The following is an 18,457-nucleotide window of genomic DNA, read 5'->3' as shown; positions in this document are numbered from 1 at the left end:
AGGGGAGATGTGTGAAAATCTGATATAATTATTATATCAGATGTTCACTTATGTACAGTGGCTTGCGAAAGTATGCACCCCCCTTGGAATTTTTCCTGTTTTGTTGCCTTACAACCTAGAAGTAAAATATATTTTTGGGGGGGTTTGTATAATTTTATTTACTCAACATGCGTACCACTTTGAAGATGCAAATATATATGTTTTTGTGTGAAACAAACAAGACATAAGACTAAAAAACGGAAAACTTGAGCGTGTATAACTATTCACCCCCCAATGTTAATACTTGGTAGAGCCACCTTTTGCAGTAATTACAGCTGCAAGTCTCTTGGGGTATGTCTCTATAAACTTGGCACATCTAGCCATTGGGATTTTTGCCCATTCTGCTCCAGCTCCTCAAGTTGGATGGTTCCACTGGTGTACAGCGATCTTTAAAGTTATACCACAGATTCTTAATTGGATTGAGGTCTGGGCTTTGACAAAGCCAATCAAAGACATTTAAATGTGACGAAGGTGAACCTCCGTCCCAGTCTCAAATCTCTGGAAGACTGAAACAGGTTTCCCACAAAAATTTCCCTGTATTTAGCTCCATCCATCATTCCTTCAATTCTGACCAGTTTCCCAGTCTCTGATGATTAAAAACATCCCCACAGGATGGTGGATGGTGTTCTCAGGGTGATGAGAGGTGTTGGGTTTGTGCCAGAGCGTTTTCCTTGATGGCCAAAGAGCTCAATTTTAGTCTCATCTGACCAGAGAACCTTCTCCCATATGTTTGGGGAGTCTCCCACATGCCTTTTAGCGAACACCAAACGTGTTTGCTAATTTTCTTCTTTTAGCAATGGCTTTTTTCTGGCCACTCTTCCGTAAAGCCCAGCTCTATGGAGTGTACGGCTTAAAGTGGTTGTATGGACAGATACTCCAATCTCCGCTGGGGAGCTTTGCAGCTCCTTCGGGGTTATCTTTGGTCTCTTTTTTTGCCTCTGATTAATGCCCTCCTTGCCTGGTCTGTGAGATTTGGTGGCAGCCCTCTCTTGGCAGGTTTTTTGTGGTGCCATATTATTTCAATTTTTAATAATGGATTTAACTGCTCCGTGAGATGTTCAAAGTTTCTGTTATTTTTTTATAACCCAACCCAGATCTGTACTTCTCCACAACTTCGTCCCTGACCTGTTTTGAGAGCTCCTTGGTCTTCATGGTGCCGCTTGCTTCGTGGTGTTGCAGACTTGGGGGCCTTTCAGAACAGGTGTATATATACTGAGATCATGTGACAGATCATGTGACACTTAGATTGCACACAGGTGGACTTTATGTGACTTCTAAAGGTAATTGATTGCACCAGATCTTATTTAGGGGTTTTATAGCAAAGGGGGTGAATACATATACACGCACCGCTTTTCAATTTTAATTTGTATTTATTTTCAAAAGTTATTTTTTTCATTTCACATCACCAATTTGTGAAACGCCAAGGGGGATGAATACTTTTGCAAGGCACTATAAGTGGGCTAGAAAGTGAGTCATTTGTTTTTGTCACGGTACTGTTCAGGAGCACTGTCTTGCACCTGCTATTCTCCGCCAACTCAGCCCCAGAGAAGCTGATCTGGTCAGAGATCCAAGCATGCACTGCAAGGTCAGATTCAGGTACCCCATCTGTAGACCTAATACCCATTTTGCTGCTATGGTCTCAACAAGTGTAAAGATTGTCTAGTAAATCCAAATTAAAATGCTGACAGTAAAACGCATGTGGATGTAGTTCTATTCAAAGAGACCAAATTGCATGCTAAACCTCACTAACACAGTAATGGGCCTGTTTTTGTTCTTTGGCTGATAGATTTTCAGGTTCCCAGTTTCCTCCAGTGATTGTCTTCAAGATCTTCCACCTTGGAGGAGGAAGACAATATATTTCTGGGAAAAGAGTGTTCCGACCATCTAATCAGGTAAGCCTGAGAGAGACATCTCACCTTTCATAATATACTGTATGGGTCATTCTACATAAGAGGTATAAATTGGGGGTTGAAATATTTTTTTTGTATCCTATTCCTCCCAAATGTCCAGTACAAGTCTTCCAACATATGTCATATAATACACACACACATATTTTGTGTTGCATATTTGACATTTTACCTGAATTGCTTACCACCCCACTAAATGTGTGAAACTGAAACTGTGAAACTACTGAAACTGTGACAAAGTTGCAATAAATAGAGAATAATGCACAGTAGTGATCATTTTGATGAACCTATTACAGATTAATTTAATAAATTGTATTTGCATACCAAATTAACAAAATAGTAAAAACATTACTTTAACCTGATTTTCTAAACCTTTAAATAAGCCATTGAGGACTTCCACTATTTAAAAGAAGTCAACTGGGTGGGGATTCCTATGGGTTGGGAGTGATCAGCCAATGATCAAAGAGCTTTGTCTTCTTCAAATTGGGTTGCCTATGATTTGGAGCCAAGACCAAGATTAATATCAGGCCATTGGCCCCAAGATCCAGACCCAGTGAGTTGAGACCATGACAAGTTAAAAAAACAAATTGATGTGATCTTGAGTGGTCTCAAGACCAAGACCACTAGATCAAGAGTCCATGGGTCCTTCAATTTGTAAGGGTAAAGTACAGTAGGGTAAAGTACAGTACACTAGAGCACACTAGAGCACAGTACAGAACAGTAAATTAGGGTACAGTACAAATCAAATCAAATTTGATTTGTAACATGCACCGAATAGAACAGGTGTAGAGCTTACAGTGAAATGCTTACTTACAAGCCCTTAACCAACAATGCAGTTTTAAGAAAATACCACAAAAAAAGTAAGAGATAAGAATAACAAATAATTAAAGAGCAGCAGTAAATAACAATAGCGGGGCTATATACAGGGGGTAGCGGTACAGAGTCAATGTGTCAATGTGCGGGGGCATCGGTGTCGAGGTAATTGTGTACATGTAGGAAGAGTTACTAAAGTGGCTATGCATAGATAATAACAGAGTAGCAGCAGCAATGCAGAAGTCTGGGTAGTCATTTGATCAGCTGTTCAGGAGTCTTATGGCCTGGGGGTAGGAGCTTTTTAGAAGCCTTTTGGACCAAGACTTGGCGCTCCGGTACCGCTTGCAGTGCGGTAGCAGAGAGAACAGTCTATGACTAGGGTGGCTGGAGTCTTTGACAATTTTTAGGGCCTTCCTCTGACACTGCCTGGTATAGAGGTCCTGGATGGTAGGAAGCTTGGCCCCGGTGCTGTACTGGGCCGTACACACTACCCTCTGTAGTGCCTTGCGGTCGGTGGCCGAACAGTTACCATACCAGGCAGTGATGCAACCCGTCAGGATGCTCTCGATGGTGCAGCTGTAAAACCTTTTGAGGATCTGAGGACCCATGCCAAATCTTTCAGTCTCCTGAGGGGGAATAGGTTTTGTCGTGCCCTCTTCACGACTGTCTTGGTGTGCTTGGACCATGTTAGTTTGTTGGTGATGTGGACGCCAAGGAACTTGAAGCTGTCAACCTGCTCCACTACAGCCCCATCGATGAGAATCTGGGCGTGCTCGGTCCTCCTTTTCCTGTCGTCCACAATGTACAGCAAAGTACATTATTGACATCTATGGTATTGTCAAACAGATGTCAATGTTTGTGCTCTTCGGGGGTTGAAGCCCCCCTGCTGTCTATGAATCTCAATACTTTACACTTTTTCCTGAAGTGTGCACTTGTCCACTACCCACATATGGGTCCTCAATAGCTCAGTTGGTAGAGCATGGCGCATTACACTTTAGATTAAAGATAGCCTCAATGGCGCCGCCCGTGCTGTCACAAACTATATACAGTTGAAATCTGAACTTTACATACACTTAGGTTGTCATCAAAACTCGTTTTTTAACCACTCCACAAATGTCTTGTTAATAAACTATAGTTTTGGCAAGTCGGTTAGGACATCTGTTTTGCATGACACAAGTCATTTTTCCAACAAATGTTAACAGACAGATTATTTCACTTATAATTCACTGTATCACAATTCAAGTGGGTCAGAAGTGTACATAACTAAGTTGACTGTGCCTTTTAAACAGCTTGGAAAATTCCAGAAAATGATGCCATGCCTTTAGAGGCTTCTGATAGGCTAATTGACATCATTTGAGTCAATTGGAAGTGTACCTGTGGATGTATTTCAAGGCCTACCTTCAAACCCAGTGCCTCTTTGCTTGATATCATGGGGAAATCTAAAGAAATCAGCCAAGACCTCAGAAAAAAAATTGTAGACTACCACAAGTCTGGTTCATCCTTGGGAGCAATTTCCAAATGCCTGACGGTACCATGTTTATCTGTACAAACAATAGTATGCAAGTATAAACACCATGGGACCACATAGCCGTCATACCGCTCAGGAAGGACACACGTTCTGTCTCCTAGAGATGAACATACTTTGGTGCGAAAAGTACAAAGCAATCCCAGAACAACAGCAAAGGACCTTATGAAGATGCTGGAGGAAACGGGTACAAAAGTATCTATATCCACAGCAAAACAAGTCCTATATCGACATAACCTGAAAGGCCACTCAGCAAGGAAGAAGCCACTGCTCCAAAACTGCCATAAAAAGCCAGACTACAGTTTGCAACTGCAGATGGGGACAAGGGGATGAAGATCGTACTTTTTGGAGAAATGTCCTCTGGTCTGATGAAACAAAAATAGAACTGTTTGGCCATAATGACTATCGTTATGTTTGGAAGAAAAGGGGGGAGGTTTGCAAGCCGTAGAACACCTTCCCAACCGTGAAGCATGGGGGTGGCAGCATCATGTTGTGGGGGTGCTTTGCTGCAGGAGTGACTGGTGCACTTCACAAAATAGATGCCATCATGAGGGAGGAAAATGATGTGGATACATAGAAGCAATATCTCAAGACATCAGTCAGGAAGTTAATGCTTGGTCGCAAATGGGTTTTCCAAATGGACAATGACCCCAAGCATACTTCCAAAGTTGTGGCAAAATGGCTTAAGCACAACAAAGTCAAGGTATTGGAGTGGCCATCACAAAGCAGTGACCTAAATCCTATAGAAAATGTGTGGGCAGAACTGAAAAAGCGTGTGCTAGCAAGGAGGCCTACAAACCTGACTCAGTTACGCTAGCACTGTCAAGAGGAATGGGCCAAAATTCACCCAACTTATTGTGGGAAGCTTGTGGAAGGCTACCTGAAACATTTGACCCAAGTTAATCAATTTAAAGACAATGCTACCAAATACTAATTGAGTGTATGTAAACTTCTGACCCACTGGGAATGTGATGAAAGAAATAAAAGCTGAAATAAATCATTCTCTCTACTATTATTCTAACATTTCACATTCTTAAAATAAAGTGGTGATCCTAACTGACCTAAGACAGGGAATTTTTACTTGGATTAAATGTCAGGAATTGTGAAAAAACTATTTTTAATGTATTTGGCTAAGGTGTATGTAAACCTCCGACTTCAACTCTTTTATTTATTTATTAGTATCCCCAATTAGCTTCTTCCTCGGCAGCGGCTACTCTTCCTGGGGTCCAAACAGGAAACTTCACAACAAATAAAATACATAATATACATAAATATACAAACATACATATCACTGCATTTACATTACAATTTAGCCATTCAGCAGACGCTCCCATCCAGAGCGACCCACAGCTTGGGTATTCATCTTAAGATAGCCAGGCGAGACAACCACATATCACAGTCGTATCCCAACCACGTATCACTTACATACAGTGCATTCAGAAATTGTTCAGACCACTTGACTTTTTCCACACTTTGTTACATTACAGCCTTATTCTAAAATGTATTTTTTTTTATTCACCCTCATCAATCTACACACAATACCCCATAATAAGCAAAAACAGGTTTTTATACATTTTTGCTAATAAAAACCTGAAATATCACATTTACATACAGTGGGGCAAAAACGTATTTAGTCAGCCACCAATTGTGCAAGTTCTCCCACTTAAAAAGATGAGAGAGGCCTGTAATTGTCATCATAGGTACACTTCAACCAAAAAATCCAGAAAATCACATTGTAGGATTTTTTATGAATTTATTTGCAAATTATGGTAGAAAATAAGTATTTGGTCACCTACAAACAAGCAAGATTTCTGGCTCTCACAGACCTGTAACTTCTTCTTTAAGAGGCCCCTCTGTCCTCCACTCGTTAACTGTATTAATGGCACCTGTTTGAACTTGTTATCAGTATAAAAGACACCTGTCCAAAACCTCAAACAGTCACACTCCAAACTCCACTATGGCCAAGACAAAAGAGCTGTCAAAGGACACCAGAAACAAAATTGTAGACCTGCACCAGTCTAGGAAGACTGAATCTGCAATAGGTAAGCAGCTTGGTTTGAAGAAATCAACTGTGGGAGCAATTATTAGGAAATGGAAGACATACAAGACCACTGATAATCTCCCTCGATCTGGGGCTCCACGCAAGATCTCACCCCGTGGGGTCAAAACGATCACAAGAACGGTGAACAAAAAAAATCCCAGAACCACATGGGGGGGGGGGGGGGGGGCTAGTGAATGACCTGCAGAGAGCTGGGACCAAAGTAACAAAGCCTACCATCAGCAAGGGCATTGAAGATGAAACGTGGCTGTGTTTTCAGAATGACAATGATCCCAAACACACCACCCAGGCAACGAAGGAGTGGCTTCGTTAGAAGCATTTCAAGGTCCTGGAGTGACCTTGCCAGTCTCCAGATCTCAACCCCATAGAAAATCTTTGGAGGGAGTTGAAAGTCCGTGTTGCCCAGCAACAGCCCCAAAACATCACTGCTCTAGAGGAGATCTGCATGGAGGAATGGGCCAAAATACCAGCAACAGTGTGTGAAAACCTTGTGAAGACTTACAGAAAACATTTGACCTATGTCATTGCCAACAAAGGGTATATAACAAAGTATTGAGATAAACTTTTGTTATTGACCAAATACTTATTTTCCACCATAATTTGCAAATAAATTCATTAAAAATCCTACAATGTGATTTTCTGGATTTTTTTCTCATTTTGTCTGTCATAGTTGAAGTGTGCCTATGATGAAAATTACAGGCCTCTCTCATCTTTTTAAGTGGGAGAACTTGCACAATTGGTGGCTGACTAAATACTTTTTTGCCCCACTGTAAGTATTCAGACCCTGTACTCAGTACTTTGTTGAAGCACCTTTGGCAGTGATTACAGCACCGAGTCTTCTTGGGTATGACGCTACAAGCTTGGCACACCTGTATTTATGGAGTTTCTCCCATTCTTCTCTGCAGATCCACTCAAACTCTGTCAGGTGGCGTCGCTGCACAGCTATTTTCAGGTCTCTCCAGAGATGTCTCATTGGGTTCAAGTCTGGGCTCTGGCTGGGCCACTCAAGGACATCCAGAGACTTGTCTCGAAGCCACTCCTGCATTGTCTTGGCTGTGTGCTTAGGGTCGTTGTCCTGTTTGAAGGTGAACCTCTCTGGAGCAGGTTTTCATCAAGGATCTCTCTGTACTTTGTTATTTTCATCTCTCCCTCGATCCTGACCAGTCTCCCAGTCCGTGCCGCTGAAAAATATCCCCACAGCATGATGCTGCCACCATCATGCTTCACCGTAGGGATGGTGCCAGGTTTCCTCCAGATGTGACGGTTGGAATTCAGGCCAAATAGTTCAATCTTGGTTTCATCAGACCAGATAATCTTGTTTCTCGTGGTCTGAGTATCCTTTAGGCACCTCCAAGCGGGCTGTCATGTGGCCATTCTACCAAAAAGGCCTGATTGGGGGAGTGCTGCAGAGATGGTTGGCCTTCTGAAAGGTTACCCATCTCCACAGAGGAACTCTGGAGCTCTGTCACAGTGACCATCGTGTTCTTGGTCATCTCCCTGAGCAAGGCCCTTCTCCCCCAATTGCTCAGTTTGGCCGGGCGGCCAGCTCGAGGGAGCGTCTTGGTGGTTCCAATCTTCTTCCATTTAAGAATGATGGAGGCCACTGTGTTCTTGGGGACCTTCAATGCTGCAGAAATTTGTTGGTACCTTTCCCCAGATCTGTGCCTCGACACAATCATGTCTTGGAGCTCTACGGACAATTCTTTCAACCTCTTTGCTTGGTTTTTGCTCTGACTTGCACTGTCAACTGTGGGACCTTATATAGGCAGGTGTGTGCCTTTTCAAATAATGTTCAAATGTCACAATCATCGAAATAACATTCGGACCAAGGCGCAGCGTGATATGGGTTCCACATCTTTTTATTTGTGAAACGCACAAAACAATAAAAAGCAAACGATATGTGAAGCTATATGGAGTGCTCACAGGCAAATACACATAAACAAGATCCCACAAAACACAGTGGGGAAATGGCTGCCTATATATGATCCCCAATCAGAGACAATGATAAACAGCTGCCTCTGATTGGGAACCATACCAGGCCAACATAGAAAAAAAACTAGATTACCCACCCTAGTCACACCCCGACCTAACCAACATAGAGGATAAAAAGGCTCAGGGCGTGACACCAATAAATTAAATTAACCACAGGTGGACTCCAATCAAGTTGTAGAAACATCAAGGATGATCAATGGAAATAGGATGCATCTGAGTTCAATTTCGAGTCTCATAGCAAAGGGTCTGAATACTTACAGTATGTAAATATGTTGTTATTTTTTAAATACATTTTTTATTTATTAGACAAAAATTGTTTTTACTTTGTCATTATGAGGTATTGTGTGTAGATTGATGAAGATTTTCTTTTTATTTATTCCATTTTAGAATAAGGCTGTAAAGTTACAGAATGTGGAAAAAGTCAAGGGGTCTGAATCCTTCCCGAATGCACTGTAATACAATACATAATACAATGCAAGATGCATAAAAATGCCTGTGTGCCTCTTCACAGTCCCCGTCGTGCTGTAAGGTGTTCTTTTATCTGTTTTTTAAATTCTGGTTTTATTGCTAGCTTGAGAAACCTGCAGTGACAAAGAGTTCCATTTAGTCATGGATCTATTTAATACCATGTGTTTTCCAGCCTCTGTTCTGGACCTGGGGACTGTGAAGAGACCTCTGGTTGCATGTATTGTGTGATACAGATGAGTGTCTGAACTGTGTGCCAACAGCTTGAACAGAGAGTTTGGGACCTTCAACACATCACCACCTCAAACAAAGACCAATAGTGATGCAGTCAATCTCTCCACAACTTTGAGCCAGGAGAGATCCATGTCATTGACATTCTCCCTTCGTGTACATCTAAGTCCAATATGTGATGCTCTGTTTTGGACCAACTGCAATTTGCCTTCTTTGCCGCAACTGACCTTAGAACTGGACAGTAGTCCAGGTGCGACAAAACTAAGGCATGTAGGACCTGTCTGGTTGACTGAGATATCAAGAAAGCAGAGCGACACCTTATCATGGACAGACCTCTTTCCATTTTAGTAACCATTGAGTCTATATGTTTTGATAGATTGATAGATTGATAGATTCCATAATAGATTCCTAGCTACGGTGCCACCCAGCAGTCAAGTCTCTTCAACTTACTCTATAGCCACATTATTCAATAATAGATCCAGATTAAGTTTGTTTTTGAGATATTTAGCTCCAGCCTATTTTTTTGTTACCCATTCTAAAACTGACTAGATCTCTATGTTAAGGGCGTTAGTGATTTATTTCACTGTTGCAGCCGACGTGTATACTATTGAGTTGTCAGCGTACATGGACACACAAGCTTGATTCAAGGTCAGTAGAAGGTCACTAATAAACAAAACAAAAACAATAATGGTACAAGCCGGCTTCCCTGTGGTACACCACACTCAACCAAATTTGCGTTAGAGAGGCTGCCATTAAATAAAACCCTCTGTGTTCTATTCGATAGGTACAGTAACTATCCATCCATGATAAAGGCAGAGTAAGTTAATCCATAACACCAACGTTTCAACAATATGTTATGATCAATGATGTCAAAGGCTGCACTGAAGTCTAACAAAACAGCATCCACAATCTTATTATTATCTATTTATTTGAGTGCCCTTCCCTATAAGCATGCTGCAAGTTGTTAATTTGTTTTCTGTAAAGGAACATTGTATTTTTTCCAAAAGTTTGCTAAGCATCGTTAACAGGCTGATTGGTCTCCTGTTTGAACCATTAAAGGGTGCTTTGCTAATTTTGGGCAACCGAATGACCTTTGCCTCCCTCCAGGCATGAGGGCACACTCCGCCTTCTAGGCTTAGATTGAAGATGTGGCAAATAGGAGTCGTAATGTATTCCGCTACCAACCTCAGTAATTTAACATCCTGGTTGTCGGTTCCATGTGGTTTGTCCTTATTTATTAGATAGCAATACTTTTTTCACCTCTTCCACACTAACTAACTTTGCAGAATTTAAAGCTACATGGCTCGTCTTTCATTATTTGGTCCGTTATGCATGAATATGAAGGTTCAGTATTTGTTGTTTGCATGTCATCCCTAAGCTTACTAATCTTGTCAACAAAAAAAGTTATTAAGGTGGTTGGCAATATCAAAGGATTATGTTATGAATGATCCATCAGCCTGGAGCTGAGTTAGCTTTTCTGCCTAGAATGTAATGTACTCCAGAGCTTTTTAGAATTGGAATTTGCTCAAGAGCTTTTTGCTATAATTCTTTATATCATTTATCTTTGTTCTATAGTATGCTGTAAAACTTCAATTAAACACTGAGTCTCAAATAGCAGCCTGTCCCTTTTGATAGCCGGGCAGTGGCACACAATTCAGCAAATAAACGCCTGTTTCAAATAAGCGCTTGGTCTAAATTAATTGTTTACGAGGTTACCATGAATTACCATTATTTTTTTGCAAGGTTAAATGTTTGATTTGTTATATTAAATAATTCAGTAATAACAAACAAAAAATTATGGCAATTATCCGTTTTTATCGGCAATAAGAAACTGCTAGCCGTTGGCTGCTAACAGCTGAGAACTACTAGCTAACTGTGAAGCACAAAAAGTAAACTTTAGGAGTAGACCCCCAGAAATCAGCCTAGTGGCGAAAGTAAGAACTGACGAAAAGATATATGACACAGTGTGTAAATGATAACACGTTAGTGCAACAAATTAAGAAATGTATTAAATTGTTGGAAGTGAATGCTGGAATTAAACAATGAACTATGCAAATGAGCAAAAGCTATGTGCATTAAAGAAATAGACATCTGGCTCAAATAGAAGCCAGCCTCTAATAAGCACCTGTTGTGTTCTGTGATTTAAGAAAATAAACGACTGGGCTATTAATTGAAGTTTTACGGTAGTTTCTTCTTCTTTTTGTTTAGTTTAGTTACGTGATTACTAAATTTATTGTATTTTTGTCAATCTGCTGTATTGCTAGACTTATTTGCCATTCTCTTAGCCACATCCCTCTCAGCCATGCAGTTTTTCAATCATCATCTATCCATGGGGATTTGGCAGTTTTATCCGTCAGTTTCTTTATGGGTGCATGCCTGTCAGTAACCAGAAGAAGCAATTTCATAAATGTTTCAAGTGCAGCGTCAGGATGTTCCTCATTACACACATCAGACCAACAAATATTTTTCATATCTTCAACATAGGAATCATTGCAAATCCTGATCACTTATGCACTATTTTAGGTACAGTCTTTGGAACTGGTTTTTCTAGATATGATCACTACATCTGATGGGTGTGGATACTACTTTTGAGTAGATTTCTGCAGCATTAGCAAAGATGTGGTCAATACAAGTGGATGATTTAGTTGGTTCGACATGTCTCATATCATCTAAACCTATTTGTACTTCCATGTAGGCCACAACAGACACCTGCAGGATGATGGGAAATAGGATATTCATCAATCACATTATTGCTGATGAGATCCAGAGGCAAGGGAGAATGATTTCTGACACGTCTTATATCACCTGTATGAGGGACTTTATGCAGGTGAGATTGAGTACATTTTTTATAAGAGTAGTCTTCACATTCAGAGTATTTTAGAGCAATACTTTTACATTATACATGAAACAATTGTACCATATGCAATGGACATGAATGCCAGACAAATCTGACAGCACTAGTATGTACCATAATTTTAGTACTCAAGTCACCTTGACGAGCTACCTGCATACCTTGGAGGGCGAGAGAACACTTGGAGGTCTCTCTCTCTTCAAGGACTGTCACGAAACATCCTACAGTGGGATAGCTTGGAGGTGGGCGGGAAGGGCACTGTGGCAGACAGGCTAAGGCAAGAGCTGCTGCTGTTAGCGCCTCAAATTCCTTGCCCTCTGATTGGAGGAGCAATCCCACCTCGGATGCTCAGGTAAGCATAAAGACAAGCTCAGGAGGGCACTATGAGTGAGATTCCCTACTGTATTGGGTCATTATTGTGGTTTCTTGCATTTACAATAGGAAGATATACTGTATACACTGAGTGTAAAAAACATTAAGAACACCTTAATATTGAGTTACATCGCCTTTTACCCTCAGAACAGCCTCCATTCGTCAGGGCATGGATTCTACAAGGTGTCAAAAGCGCTCCACATGGATGCTGGCCCATGTCGACTCCAATGCTTCCCACAGTGTCAAGCTGGCTGGTTGTCCTTTGGGTGGTGGACCATTCTTGATGCACACAGGAAATGGTTGAGCATGAAAAACCTAGTTCTTGACACAAATCGGTGCGCCTGGCACCTACTATCATACCCCATTCAAAAACACTTAAATCTTTTGACTTGCCGATTCACTATCTGAATGACACACATACCCAATCCATGTCTCAACTGGTCTCAAGGCTTAAAAATATTTGTTTTACCTGTCTCCTCCCCTTCATATACACTGATTGAAGTGGATTTAACACGTTTTTTTTATTTAACTAGGCAAGTCAGTTAATAAGGACAAATTCTTATTTACAATGACGGCCTCAATATGGGATCATAGCTTTCACCTGGTCAGTCTGTCATGGAAAGAGCAGGTGTTCATAATGTTTTCTACACTCAGTGTATATACACATTACTTGAGTAACTGTGAGTTTACTACTCATGACAAATGGCATCATGATGGCAATAGTCTTCACTTGATCCTAGGTCTCCTGCTGCTCCCCCCTCTTCTGTGGTTTCTACAGCACGCCATGCCTCACAAACTGTCACTAGCTCCACCCCCCTCCCCCCAACTCGCCGCTCTGCCCGTGCACGCACCACAGCTGCCCGCATGAGACATCTGTATATCCTTGGGGGTACACCGAAGGTGAGTTTATATGAAACATATACTGAAAAATATAAATGCCATATTAAACAATTTCAAAGATTTCACTGAGTTACAGTTCATATGAGAAAATCTGTCAATTGAAATAAATTCATTAGGCCCTAATCTATGGTTTTCACATGACTGGGAATACAGATATGCATCTGTTGGTCACAGATATCTTTAAAGAAAATGGGCCTCACAAGGGCTTCAGGATCAAGTCACAGTATTCAAATTGCCAATCGATAAAATGCAATTGTGTTCGTTGTCCGTAGCTTATGCCTGCCCATACCATAACCTTACTGCCACCATGGGGCACTCTGTTCACAATGTTGACATCAGAAAACCACTCACACACACGACTCTTTACACGTGGTCTGCGGTTGTGGGGCCTGTTGGATGTACTGCCAAATTCTCTAAAATGACATTGGAGGCGGTTTATGGTAGAGAACTGAACATCCAGTTCTCTGGCAACAGCTCTGTTGGACATTCCTTCAGTCAGCATGCCAATTGCACGCCACCCCTAAAGACTTGAGACATCTGTGGCACTGTGTTGTGTGACAAAGCTGCACATTTTAGAATGGCCTTTTATTGTCCCCAGCACAAGGAGTACCTTTGTAATGATCATGCTGTTTAATCAGCTTCATGATATGCCACACCTGTCAGGTGGATGAATTTTCCTGGCAAAGGACAAGTGCTCACTAACAGCGATGTAAACAAATTTGTGCACAAAATGAGAGAAATTTGTTTGTTTTTTTCCTCCTGTGGAAAATTTCTGGGATCTTTTATTTAAGCTCTTGAAACATGGGACCAACACTTTACATTTTGCGTCAATTTTTTTGTTCAGTTTATATACACACTATAAATTGCACTTGCTCAGATGTTTTTTTTGGGGGGGGGGGGATCAATCAGCGCTGTGCAGTGGATAACAGGACATAGCAGAGGTAGCCTCGATTCCTGATCAGTTTATTTCTACATCGTTCCACAGGATGAGAATAATGAAATAACAGAGAAAAACCACAACCCAGAGAGAGGAGAGCAAGAGAAAGACTTGGAAGGAACTGTAAAGCCTGAAGCACCCCAGATAGTTTTGCCATTGGGATTGGAGGAAGACTCCAGTGAGGATTTCCTCTCGGATTCTGAGTGGGAAGAGGAAGCAGAGAAACTCTGCTTGTGGACAAGACAGCTTGCTCTGGATGATATGGACAATGTGCCATTCACCTGAACTAGAACTTCAACTTGAGCAAGACTAACCCTAACCCTAACCCAAAAACCATTTTCCACTCCTATGGCTGTTCATTTTCTCTTCTCTTGCTTTGTACACAAATCTAATAAAAATGCTTGTGTAAATTACAGTGTTTTAGCCTACAGCTGTGACTGGGTATTCTACTGCCTCAACCTAAGGCCTGGGCTTTCGTGTTACAGGTGGTAGAGCAGTAGCCTCGATAAGACTGGAAGACTGCGCCATAAAACTAAGATCAAGCCTGTCAGCTGTTCTCTCTCCCGCTACATTTGTGGCAGTGGTGGGATTATTATGTTGGCATCACAGGTGCTGGAGAAGTACGTGTCACCTGCTAGCAGTGGGGCTTTGTGCATGTGTAACCGGTTCTGTACCGGTACCTTTCTGCGTTGTGTTCTGGTGAGGTGTAGGTGGAAGGGAAGAGAAGGCTCTGGACATAGTTCTGCCGGTTGTCTCTCTTTTAATGACTCCATGGAATGGATACAAATAGAAGGCAAACATTTATGCTGCCGTCTGGACTTAGGCTGGACAATATAAAGAGTCAAAATTCACCCAAGGCTGAGAAATGGCAAAATAACGTTGGCTAAACTGGAACACTAGCGCGAGCCCATAGCAAATAAATGGAATTGAAGTTCACAGAGCCTCTAACTGGAGTGACGCTTAGAATTCCATTTCGCCTAAATGGCACCAAAAAATGTAACCCTTTTTATTTTACCACTACAATCTGTTCTTAGGACGAAACTGAAAAATAACTAATGTAGAAAGTGTCGTAGAAAATCGGATCAAATACAACGCATTACAGAACTTGTGAAGTCAATTCGGCTTTTTAATACAAGAGTATAGCAAGCCGGGATGGTCCGCGGAACACACTCCACTTTCCAGAGCCCCGGCTCCAGTATTTATCCACATATTGCATATGAGCCCATCCCAAATGCAAATAAAGTTACATTCCAATCCGTGCATCCCGCTTGTTCAGCTCAATAACGCCCATACCTGCTTTTCGTCAGATAATGATGACAAGACCCTTGCTTTGTTCCTGCACTTAGCTAAAAGCATTCTTTTGTTTGTGTATTATCTAAGATCAGCAGACTATGTGTCTCCTCAGTTTCTAGCGTGTCCAACTATACTAAAAATATGCGAACTATGTCTATTGGTCATCAGTTAGTCATTTGACTGACCCCCTCCTTTGTATATCCCTCTGGCCTTGGTATGTCCAGCTATTCTGTCACCTATGTGTCCTTCTCTTCATGTAGTCTGGTTTTAATGTTCAGCTATTCTGTACATCTTATGCATTTGTCTATGTGTTATATTTGCTCCCACAAAAGTTAACACCCGCACCTCGATGGTGCCAAGTCAGGGATGCAAACTGGTGAGGGCCCAAAAAGATGACACTTGCAAAAAAAAATCCCTGCTTGGGGGAAATGCAGGTTTTAACTAATTATACAACAAAGAATATGATCTACATGATCAGTCTGTTGTGTAAATTAAAAAGTGGTTAATGTGAACCTAACTCACAGCTAAAAAATGTAAAGAAAGCAACCCGGTGTTATTTGTTTCCTAGACTTACCTGCAAATGACATTCAAGTCTTGAGAAAAAACAATACACTAATATTGCAGTTACCCATGACAGCCTTTATAATAGAATGCTTGTGACCATACACATCTAAATATTGCACTTGGGGGGAAAAAACAAACATTTTAAAGTAGAAATAGCATGAAACAAACAGGCTGTCACACCCTGAACTTAGTATTCTTTGTTTTCTTTAGGTCAGGGTGTGACATGGGGGATATGTGTGTTTTTGTCTCATACTAGGGTGTTTGTTACTGTCTAGGTTTTTTTTGTAGATTTATGGGGTTGTTTTCATCTAGGTGCTTATGTTGGTCTATGGTTGCCTAGATTGGTTCTCAATTAGAGGCAGGTGTTTATCGTCGTCTCTGATTGGGAACCATATTTAGGCAGCCATCCTCTTTGGGTATTTTGTGGGTTATTGTCTGTGTAGTTGCCTGTGTCAGCACATGGTATCATAGTGTCACGTTTGTTTTGTTTAAGTGTTCTTCATTCAATAAAGAAGAATGTATTTTAACCACGCTGCGCTTTGGTTCCCTCCATACGACTATCGTGACACAGGCATTCTATTTTTGCTCTATTACTCTATTATAGTGGCCACTATAGTAGACAACGAGTAACTTTGTGTGTGACAAAGTAAAAATGTAGTTTCCATCAACCTCGTAGATATCAAAGAACGCGCAGTTTGCGGGTAGCGTAGTGGGTGAAACCATTCACTTCAGGAAAATGTGTGAAATAAATAAAGTTTCCTTTCATTGTGTGTTGTTGAATTCATAATATTTGCTGTCATTGTAGTAAGGTTGGCAATACGGTAGGTCTTCTGACTTACCATTTTGTGTTATTTTCTTTGAAAGAACAACTAGTGGGATTTGAGTGCTTCTCCCCTATTTGGGAAATTGGTCTGCCTGCAGATATTCTGAGTGCAGGGTCGTGTCTCCTGCCTCTGTAAATAAAAAATGGTTTAAAACTGTATAACACAATAGTGTCTTTGGTAAACGGGTTCATATATCAACAGCGAATGTGACTTTATATATTTATCTTTCCGTTAATGTATTTAAGATCTATTTCGGCAAGTTAACCAAGTTGATGCTGGCTTAGCTAGCCATGTTAATAACGAGCTAACTTGCGCCGTCGGTCACTGCATTGCAATGTGTGAAGTTCTGTGTTATACACTATAGCCCGTTACCATATCATATGTGATGGAATTTTATTTGCTGTTGGCTTGTTTGGGTGTATGATTTGCTGTTGGCTTGTTTGGGTGTATGTGTTATGCAACATAGCTGACTTGAGACATTGTTAACAGTTTCAGGGCCATGGGCCTTTCTCATGATGGAAAAATACAGAATAACATGAAGACAGGAACTGTGCATTGAGTTGTGGGGGCACATTCAGAACGTAGTGTTGCGAGAACAAACGGTATTTTGTTAGATAACAGGAGCCAGGTGTGTGATAACTGTATCGAGCATGAGCGCATAGATATTCTACACAACTACAACGACTGACCGCTGAAGCGCCTAGGGGGTTGGGACCAGCTCGGGCGCCAACAATCAACGATAGGCTGAGTGAGTTTGAACCACGCCCAGTCTCTACTCTGACAGGCCGGCTCGGAAGCAGGAACTTCTTCTGTCGGAGTATATTATAATAACTTTGTCAGGAACAAGTCAGTTCTCTGTTTGCCCTGCTAGGTGGGACAGAGAGCCCGTATATACGAAAATTTCATTTACCACTTATTGCTTCGCTAATAAAAAATACATAGTATAGAATTCGGTGACTCAGTGTCATACTTATCCTGATACCAGATTCGATTGATGCAACCCTTAACAAATGTCACGCTAGCTATTGCTAGCAGGTGATTTATTGAAATATTAAGTGAATGTTTATTTTCTTACTACCTTAAAAGGTTTATATAAAAAGGGTTGTACTTGTGCTCTGTATTTATGGATTAATATCACTTCACATTGAGAGCATGTATCATTACAGTTGCTCCTATCTAAAATATATATTGTGTCCTACCTAACCAGTGAACATGTGGCTGTGAAGGTCTTGTCATTGCTTGTCATCACTGTTTGATATATTTTACTGCAGGTATACTTTTCTGTATTTTTGTTATTTTCTAAACACAACGCATGTATACTATATGATCACTTTGTGGATTGAGTCTGAGAGATATTCTGAAGGCAGTGAACGTGGCTGTGACCATCCTGTCAATGCCCGTCATCACTGTTTGACATCTTTTACTGCAGATAAAACCCGAGTCAGCCTGAAGTGTGGGTGCCCATGTACCTTTCCTCTGGGGGGTTATGTGAAGTTGGTTACATGTGCAAAAATAACATTAATGGAGTAAAACATTGAATAATCCCCCCTCACTCACACACAAGTGTTACTGTCAAGTTCAACACAACAAAAGCAATATCTTTGGGCTACACTGCACATTATTACATTGTACACTTTCTGCCTGTAGACATCTGTTCTACAATGTGCCAGCAGAGCATGATACCC

The 18,457-nt window shown here is 41.1% G+C and overlaps 1 protein-coding gene and 1 long non-coding RNA gene across 2 annotated transcripts in view; both read left to right on the top strand.

The window, feature by feature from the left end:
• LOC135550349 (palmitoyltransferase ZDHHC20-B-like) overlaps positions 1-18,457 on the top strand; it is a 319,193-nt gene that overhangs the window by 293,178 nt on the left and 7,558 nt on the right. The window lies entirely within an intron of this gene.
• LOC135549132 (uncharacterized) lies at positions 11,794-14,213 on the top strand. Its single transcript, XR_010456947.1, has 3 exons — positions 11,794-11,858; positions 12,995-13,154; positions 14,140-14,213. It is a non-coding gene; the product is annotated as an uncharacterized LOC135549132 (long non-coding RNA).

This window comes from Oncorhynchus masou, chromosome 12 (genome assembly GCF_036934945.1).
Source record: "Oncorhynchus masou masou isolate Uvic2021 chromosome 12, UVic_Omas_1.1, whole genome shotgun sequence".
In the NCBI taxonomy this organism is placed as follows: domain Eukaryota; kingdom Metazoa; phylum Chordata; class Actinopteri; order Salmoniformes; family Salmonidae; genus Oncorhynchus; species Oncorhynchus masou.
This window is presented reverse-complemented; position numbering and strand designations above follow the sequence as displayed.